Source organism: Lathyrus oleraceus, chromosome 4 (genome assembly GCF_024323335.1).
Source record: "Lathyrus oleraceus cultivar Zhongwan6 chromosome 4, CAAS_Psat_ZW6_1.0, whole genome shotgun sequence".
In the NCBI taxonomy this organism is placed as follows: domain Eukaryota; kingdom Viridiplantae; phylum Streptophyta; class Magnoliopsida; order Fabales; family Fabaceae; genus Lathyrus; species Lathyrus oleraceus.
Window position 1 is genome coordinate 71,485,123 of NC_066582.1, and position 9,807 is coordinate 71,494,929.

General features: G+C 33.7%; 1 pseudogene; it reads left to right on the plus strand.

The window, feature by feature from the left end:
- Positions 1-6,009: 6,009 nt before the first annotated feature.
- On the plus strand, positions 6,010-6,873 carry LOC127136072 (F-box/kelch-repeat protein At4g19930-like; annotated as a pseudogene).
- The last annotated feature ends 2,934 nt before the right edge of the window (positions 6,874-9,807 follow it).

A 9,807-nucleotide genomic window follows, 5' to 3' on the forward strand; every position in this document is an offset into this window, starting at 1 on the left:
TTGTATTAGCTTGTGCACAAAGATTCAACATGGTTTCCATAAATGACCATAAAACTTTACCTCTTCGAAAATGCCATTTGCAAAATTGAAACATAGGCATGTGGGTAATGGTTGGAAAGGTATTGACATAAGGAACAAATGTTATGTTGAACAAAAATCCATTTGGAGTTGGGAAAATATTGAAAACTGGCCATGAAGTTCAATGTACAAAACATGTATATGGAAATTTTGCCAAAATGGACTAACTTCAAGCCTTTCTGTTTCAATGATTCAAGCTTCAAATGACAAAACCTTAAACATAAAAGTTGTATATATTTTCAAGACAATCAATTTTGACTAAAATATTGCATCATTTGGAGTTTTTATGAGAAAGGTATGGGCACTTGAAGTTGGACTTTTTCACATTTCAATGACTTTGGTCCAAAGTGACCTATAATGTTTTGTATTATCACATGTGTTTCTTTTAGGATTATGAAATTTTGTCCAACATAAAAATGAATTAGACATCTTAAACTTTCTAATACATTATGTCCCACCTCAAAATCATAAAAAATGAAGGAGTTAGGTTCTTGGGAAGTTGACCCAAAATTAGGGTTTGTGTCAAAATGACCTATAATGTTTTGAAATGAATAATGACCTTCCAAGTTTCAAATAATTTTTTGATGAACATGAAAGTTGTTCATATGGTTCTTAATAAAAGTTTTTCTCTTGGGATCATCTTCATTTGACAAACACATCAAAAGTTAGGTCTCAGTGGATTTCAAAATAGTCTGATGAATTGACTGATCAAATTCTCAAGTCCAAACTTCAAATCTTGATGAATTGATGATTGAGGATACTCACATGAGCTTATGTATGCATAAAATGATGAATTAAATAACTTCCCTTAATTTAGTTTGATCATGGGTTGAGGTTGCTTCATTTGCAAGGCACATTCAAAGCACAATTGAATTAGGGTTTCCTTGGGAAACAATCCTCAAGCCCTATGGTTTATCTTGATCAAATTGACAAATTGAGATACTTGGGAGGCATATATGATGATTGAGAGATTTTTGAACCATTGTCATGCTTGCTTTCAACTTCATCTGGCCACATTAATGAGCATAGGGGTCTTCTAGGAGCCTTGGATCACAAGACTGCTTAAGCTTCAAAACAAACAAAGTTAGTGACATATTTTTGTGCTTTTGGTTAGTAAACAAAATAAGAAAAGCAATAATATACAATTCAAGCATGCTTGGTGGTCTCAAACCAACTCACCCAAGTCCTAACCTAAGGGTTTAGGAGCCAAGATGCTATGATCCTTGAGGCAAATGCAATGTGCAATGATATGATGCCATGAGGGACCTTAGGGTCAGAATTGGGGTCTTACACAAAGGGTACAGGCTTAATGGGGTTAACAAGGGGTAATATTATAGGGATGGCTAGAAAGGCTCAGGGCTATTATTCAAAGGACGTGCCTCAATATGTGTATATATGCAGTGATAGTCCCAGAGAACCTACGCAAAGTCAAAGTGATAAAGACATACTTGAATATCGCTCATGATGACAAATGTGTTTGGCTTTTTATGCACTCACCATGTTAGGTAAAGCTTGGCAGCATCTATAGTATTTCTAGTATGGTGTGACTTCTTACTCAACTCGGAATACACAGGGAACCTACGATAGTCGAGCTTGAGAAATTGTGTCCGATCTTTTCTTCAGCAGTATCAACCTTTTGGGAAGATCCTTCACAACAAGCAACCATAAATGGAGTGATCCTTTCATCTACTGCCACTAATGGTCATCACCTAATCCAACAATATACCAAGAACATGAAATACTTGTAGCAACTGATACCCAAATGTAAAATTATAAAAAATGGGAAATAGTCAAATAAAACATAAACCAAAATGAAAAAGAAAATAAAAAAGCATAGTAAAACCTCCCTCACACTTGAACTAAACATTGGCTTTAATGTTTTAGAACAAGAGAGAATGAGGGTGACTCACAGTGCCCTACTGAGGAGGCTGGGGCGGAAAGTGCAACATCAACTGTTGCATCATCACATTCATCTCATCCAACATCATCCCTTGTCGAGCCTGGGCAAGGCCTTGTCTTGATTTCTCGGTCCGAAGGTCATCGAGCTCGGTTTGCACCCATGCCTGGTGGTCGTGACTCATGGATGATGACACAATGCCCTGATGGAATGACTCTTGGGCCGGGGGTACAAATGGCTCTTGTTGCTGCTTGTCTTCATTCATGTGCTCACCTGCAGCCTGTTCACATGCAACCAGATTTTCAGCATCGTAGTCTTCCTCTATATTAGGGTCAACACTCACATACAACCAATTAGCACAGGCAGTAATACTTACTCTATCAGGATCAGGAAGTGCAATGATAAACCTTTTATGAATCAGAACAGAATAGTAATTATGTGCAACAGAAATCATACCTTGCTGGATGAGATCCGCCATATCTATTTTGATCTTACCTGCCACCGGGGTGTCTTCAAGCAAAACCACATGATACCCGAAATGTTCAGAAATCTGGGTAATCATGCCCCCAACGAAAATACCTCAGGAATCTGGCCGACCAACTCTCCCCAAGTAATCGGCTGCAAGGGAAACAACCTTGATGGCTTGATTTTGTACCATCGAGTACATGAAGAATAACTCCCACTGAGTTGCCACACTCGTGTTGTCGCCCCATCCAAAGATGGTGAATGCCAAACCTTTTTGGGCATAGAGGAAGCACAGGTTTCGAATGCCAAAGGCTTTTTCACCTTTTGAGGTGTAATCAGTCCTTCCAGTGATGGCAGTCTAGAAATCTTTCGGAGAAAACCCATCAGGGAACGCACCCGGTTCGTATAGTGGGATTCAGAGAATACCTGCCAACTCTTCACATAAAGCTCATGATAATTGTTAAAAAGGCGGAATCGGAGAGTACCATAGTAGTACCTCGTCGTGTTAATCCACCGCTTCTCCAGTTGGAATTTGAGTGTGCTCAAGAATTTGAGTGTGATGTGCTCATAGGTCGGCGCTTCGAGGGTCATGAATTCCAACATCCCCAGTACATGGAACATCCTGTCAACTTCAATTTTAAGGCCTAAATCAGTAAGGGTATGTTCACGCATATAACTGGTGGGGGGTGAGTTTTCGCTTTCTATGAACTGAATAACATTGCTCCTGCTCCGGATTATCGAAAACTATGTTGTGCGGGGTCTCGCCCATTTGTTGCTTCCCTTGCACAATCCTTCTTGGGGGCATTTTCGTACCTGTAAAAGAAGGAAGAGAAATTTGAAATTGGAATTAGAGAAAATGAATATTTTGGGTGCGACGAGGGAAAAAATGGAGAAGGATTCGTGAAGGGCATTTGTGAATTGGCTTTGTTGAGGTGGTAAAGGAAGAAGCTTCTTGGTGGAGTTTTAATGGAGGTTAAGGGTTTGGTGAGAAAGCGAAGGTGGAGAAGATGAAATTGTGAGAGATAATGAGTGGATAGTGGTAAAATCAGAATTATTGGATGGATAAAGTGGTTGTAATGAGTGGTTAGTGGGTATTAATGAGTGGTGGTGCCCACACAAAATTTAAGTTTTCCAAATAACTTTCAAATTCGCAGGCCTGACACAGGCGACCGTGTCAGGCCACTGTCTCTTCTCTTGGTTAGGCGTGGCCTTCAGTGTTCCTGACACGAGCGTGGCCTTTAGTGTTCCTGACACATGCGACTGTGTCAGGCCACTATTTATTTTGTTTTAGCATTAAGCCTTTTAGCCATTCTATTTAATCGTGTTAATCCTTTGTTAACCCACTTTGAGCCTGTTATCCATTTTATTGTTATCACCACACATCATAACCCTCGGCTCAAGCAATACTCTACCCTGTTCATAGATAAAGAGTTGATTTCTCAGATCTTTGTTTATTCTAAGTTTGGAGCTGCTGTTGAAATAGAAACATTTTAGATTTTGGTAGCTTTGTAGAAACTGAGGAACATTCAAGAAGATGAGTATGTCTGAAGAAAAGAAAACAAATGAATAAAAAAAGAGAAAAGAAAAGTTGATAAATCAACATTCGAGAAAAAAATGAAATAGAAATGAAAAAATAAGTCATCAAAGTACTCACAAGAAGGATTCAAAATTCAAGTATAAATCAAAATACAAATTCAAAAGTTGAACACTCCGTGACACTTAAGAGGACTCAATGAAAAAAAGACCTCAACAATAGTCCCTTAGTATAGACATATAGATGAAAATGATCTTATTTGGGATAGCATAACCATAAAGGTTGATTTTGAAGTTTGGTCATTATGCCACAGTTCCTCTCGGTTTGATGTCTCAACTAATGGAATAAATGATACTCCCTACGTTTTTTATTATAAGTCGTTTTTGACTTTTCACACGTATTAAGAAATATAATAATTATGGTATGAAAAAGAGAAATTATGAAGGGTTTTATAAAATTGTCCTTCATTAAAGATATTGAAAAGACAAATTGACATAATTGAAAGGAGAGAGAATAATAAATATTTAAGGGTATAATAGGAAAAATAACATTAATGACTCATTTGTATTTTAAAACGACTTATATTGTGGTACAAAATATTTTTCCAAAGCGATATATAATAAAAAACGGAGGTAGTATTTGCTTTTAAAAATTTTCAAAATGTTGCGCGTAAAAAGAATAAATCTCAAATCTTCATTGGATGCGGTGAAACTTTTGTCAATATAAATCTAATATTTGTATTCTCCTTTTTTTTTCCTTTGTAATTTTGTGTACTCCTTGACCATTTGATTCTATTATGTATTTTTTTGGACTTTATTAATATTATTTTATAATTAGAAATAACTTAACTTGAATATTTTTAATAATTAAATTTACTATTTTTAAATATGTTATTATTTTTTTCATTTAGAATTTATTTTAAATTAATTTTTTTATTAAAGTATCTTGGTTGTATCATATCTTGAGTAGTAAATCATTTTTTTTATCTTGACCTATATACTAATTAAATATTCAAAATAAGACCAAATTAAATAACTATAATATATCTATAAAAAAGTAAAATAAAAAATTTAAAATACCTTTTAAATAATTGTTACTATATTTTAAAATATCATATTTATTGCCAAAACAATTTTAATTAAACCATTTGTTATATTTTATTTTACTTTTGGTCAAGATTCAACAATTTTATATTAAAAAATATAATTTAGAAAAGATAAAATTTCAAAAGAAATAAGATGAAAAGATAAAGATAAAAGATGATATAAAAAACATTATTTTTTCAAACATAAAAAAATGATATAATTAAAAAAACTTTAAAACAGTTTTTGGCCAAATACAATGTCATATAAAAATAAATCTAAATAAGTTTAAATTAAAATTAAAAATAAAATTTTAAAAAAACCACACAAATCGTTTTGAAAAAAGGGATGGTGCATTGATAGTGTAAAATAATTTTGCATTCTCAACCAATCAACGACTTGCATCCCACCACATTACACTTTAATTTGAAAATTCATTAACGATAATAGTGTAAAACTACTTTACACAATCTGTGTACTATCTTTAACCTTTTTTTTATAGGTTAGAATGAATCATATGTTTTGAGCAATTCTAAATAAATAAAAATTTAAATTGATTTTTTAATGAATTTAATTGATATACACTGACGGTATAAAGATTTTTTACACTATCAGTTAATCACAACCATTGATTTATTTAAAATGTTTGACTTTTATTTTAACCATTTAAAAAGTAATATAAACGGATGATTGTGATGCATTGACAGTGTAAAAAATTTTACACTGACAGTGTATAACATTTAATCTCTTTTTTAATATAATAAATCAAGTCTTATTAAATTCAAATCTTATTAAATTGAGTAAAATATTTTTTTTAAAAGAAATCTTAATTTTATTTGCAAAAAGAAATTAAAAACTTAATCAGTAAACAAATCTTCATTTTATTGTCAATTCTTTGTTTCTCTGCTTAACTCTGTTAGAAAAAAAAAACAATAAGAAGGTTGATGAACTTCATGCTGTTAGCGTAGCAAACAATGAGAAAGAGACGAAGAAAAGAAAGACACTTAGAGAAGAAGAAGAGAAAGACGAAGACGACAACACCGACACCACCGAACCCTTATGTGCATGAAGAATTGATAATCGAAATCCTTTTATGTTTACCGGTGAAGTCTCTTATTCGTTTCCAGTGTGTTTCTAAACTTTGGTTTTCTCTTATCTCTAATCCCAATTTTGCCAAATCACATTTTCAACCTACACCACACATTCGTAGAATTGAATTCATATCAAGTGATTTTGGGCAAACAACATCTATAAATTTTGAAGAACAATTTCACTTAGAGAATGCTTTTGTTAAATAGTGCAATATTTTGCATCCCCATGCTGACTCTCTTATTCAAATTATAAGTTCCTGTAGAGGTTTTATACTTTTCCATAATTCTTCCGGTTTCTGCATATTGAATCCATGCACCAAAGTTCACAAACAAATACCTTTAGCTCCGGGTGAATTTGAAACAAATTTAGAGTTACGTTATTTCTATTATCTGTATGGTTTTAGATATGATCAATTAAGAGATGATTACTTGGTGGTTTATCTATCTTGTATTCCAGCCAAGGAAGATCTTTCACGTTTGGAATATTTCTCATTGAGAGATAACAAGTGGAAATAAATTGAGGATACTTACTTCCTTTACACAATCGACAAGATTGACCCTAGAGTAGGATCGCTCTTTAACGATGCTATTCATTGGTTGGCTTGACATTCTGATTCATTGATCGAAGTTATTATTGCATTTGATTTAACAAAAAGGGAACTTTTTGAGATGCCTTATCCAAATGGTGTAGAGCATAAGTCTGATCATTGTGAGTTATGGGTGTAAGACCCTAATTTTGACCCTAAGATCCCTCATGGCATCATATCATTGCTCATTGCATTTTGCCTCGAGGATCATAGCATCTTGGCTCTTTTACCCTAGGGTTGGGACTTGTGTGAGTTTGTTTGAGACCACCAAGCATGCTTGAATTGTATATTATTGGTTTTCTTATTTTGTTTACTAACCAAAAGCACAAAAATATGTCACTAACTTTGTTTGTTTTGAAGCTTAAGCAGTCATGTGATCCAAGGCTCCTAGGAGGCCCCCATGCTCATTGATATGGCCAAATGAAGATGAAAGCAAGCATGAAAATGGTTCCCAAAGCTCTCAATAATCATATATGCCTCCCAAGTATCTCAATTTGTCAATTTGATCAAGATAAACCAATGGGCTTGAGGATTGTTTCCCAAGGAAACCCTAATTCATCTATGCATTGACTGTGCCTTGCTCATGAAGCAACCTCAACCTATGATCAAATTCAATCAAGGGAAGTTCTTTAATTCATCATTTTATGCATATATGAGCCTATGTGAGTATCCTTAATCATTCATTCGTCAAGATTTGAATTTTGGCTTTGAGAAGTTGATCAGTTATTTCATCTGACTATGTTGAAATTCAATGAGACCTAACTTTTGATGTGTTTGTCAAATGAAGATGACCCCAAGAGAAACAATGTTCTTACGAACCATATTAAAAACTTTCATTTTCATCAAAAATCCATTTGAAACTTGTAAGGTCATTATTAATTTCAAAACATTATAGGTCATTTTGACGGAAACCCTAATTTTTGGTCAACTTCCCATGGACCTAACTCCTTCATTTTTTATGATTTTGGTGTGAGACCAAGTGAATTGGAAATTTTAAGATGTATAATTCAAATGTTATGTTGGGAAAAATTTCATAATCCTAAAATAAGTACATGTGATAATACAAAACATTATAGGTCACTTTGGACCAAAGCCATTGAATCTTGAAAAAGTCCAACTTCAAGTCCCCATAACTTCCTCATCAAAACTCCAAATGATGCAAAATTTAAGTCCAAATTAATTGTCTTGAAAAGATCTACAACTTTTATGTTGAAGGTGTTGTCATTTGAGGCAATCATAATTGAAACAGAAGGGCTTGAAGTTGGTCATTTTTGGCAAAATTTTCAAATACATGTTTTGTACCTTGAACTTCATTGCCAGTTTTCAATATTTTCCAAACTCCAAATGAACTTTTGTTCAACATAACATTTTTCCTTATGTCAATACCTTTCCAACCATTATCCACATGCTTATGTTTGGATTTTCTAATTGGTACTTTCGAAGAGATGAAGTTTTATGATCAATTATGCACTTCATGTCAAATCTTCACGCACAAGCTAATGCCTTGCAATCCGCGCGTCCAATTCAGTTTGGTTGATGTTCAACACTCATTTGCAATGGATTTTGGGCCTCACATGTGCCTGTACAGGCCCATGCATAGAGGACCCAAGTTCATGCACACGAGTTTGATCACCCTTGCCTTGCATTTCCATCTATAAATAGAAGCATCATTTCATTCAATTGGCAACCTGAAGGCGCTTGAACCTCTGCTGAATTGCTTCCCTAACCTCTCACCAAAGGAATTTGCATTTTTCACTTTTCCTTTTCAAGTGTGATTTTCAACAACATCAGTTGATTATCATAACTAATTCATAAGCCTAGCTCTCATACCAAGCATCCAGATCAAGCTGCAAGCAAAGGATTGGTTGAATTGTGCTCTTGAAAGATGCTCTGCAAAGGTTTATTGTGCTCTTTGAATCTTGTGCATTTCTTGTGTTGGTTTGCATTTCTGAAGTCCTCATATGAGAGGCAAGCCAATGGTGGCTTTGATTTTGTGAATTGGTTAACTTCAAATTGAACACCTTGTTTTTCAACCTCGGATTTCTTCTTCCATAAGAATCTTGAGCAAAAACTAAGGTCACAGGGGTGATGTACATCACCCCAGCTTTCATTTGGTATATGGATCACGTGTTTTAGTTGAGGTTTCAAAACCTGCAACTGGTGGCCGGACTGAGCCTTCTCACTGGAGAAGGTGGTGGTTTCCACCACCGTCCCCACGCGTCCAAACCCTGGCCATTAGATGATGAGTCTCAGATCTAATCATGGCCTTGGAATGTTATGACTTCATTTAATGCATGGTGCCACGTTGTTGACTAATGTGTACAATGCGTGCGCGCTTCCTAGCCTTGTGATAAGCCACGTCAATTAATGAGGTTGGATCTGACGCCTCTGGATTTTTCTAATTTCTTAATTTCTGTTTTAATTTCTTTTAATCCATTTTATTTTGAAAATTCATAACTTCTTTATTTGGAACTACAAAAATATGAGACCAATTGCAAAAAAATTCTCTTAAATTCTAGTTTCATAAAATGATTTTTAATTATTTTTGTGATTCCATTTAATATTTTTTGTGAATTATTTCATTTCTGATTGTTTTTAATTCATTTAAAATACCATTTGATATTTAAAAATACCAAAAATATTTTTTTAACATCTTTGAATGATGATGAATCTATGAAAAATATTCTCATCAATTTCTTAATTGATTTGAGATTTATTTGAGATTTTAGTCCAATTATGTTATTTTTCTTTATTTTTAATTATTTAAAAATAGTTTCTGTTTTTAAAAAATGGTGAGAAAATTTGTCAAATCTTGTTTGACCATGTTAGACTTATGATGATCCAATTGAACTTATCCAAGTTGATTTGAATTGGATTTGAAGTTTGAACTTTATTTGTTCATTTTATTTTATGCATTATTTTAATTCCAAAAAATACCAAAAATATGTTTGACCTTTCTTGACTTCCAATCTTCATTCCACTTCTGTTTACCATTGATTGATGTTGATTCTATTCATGTTTGATAAATGTATTTTGATTATGTCTTTTGATTTTCACTTTGTACATTCCATTT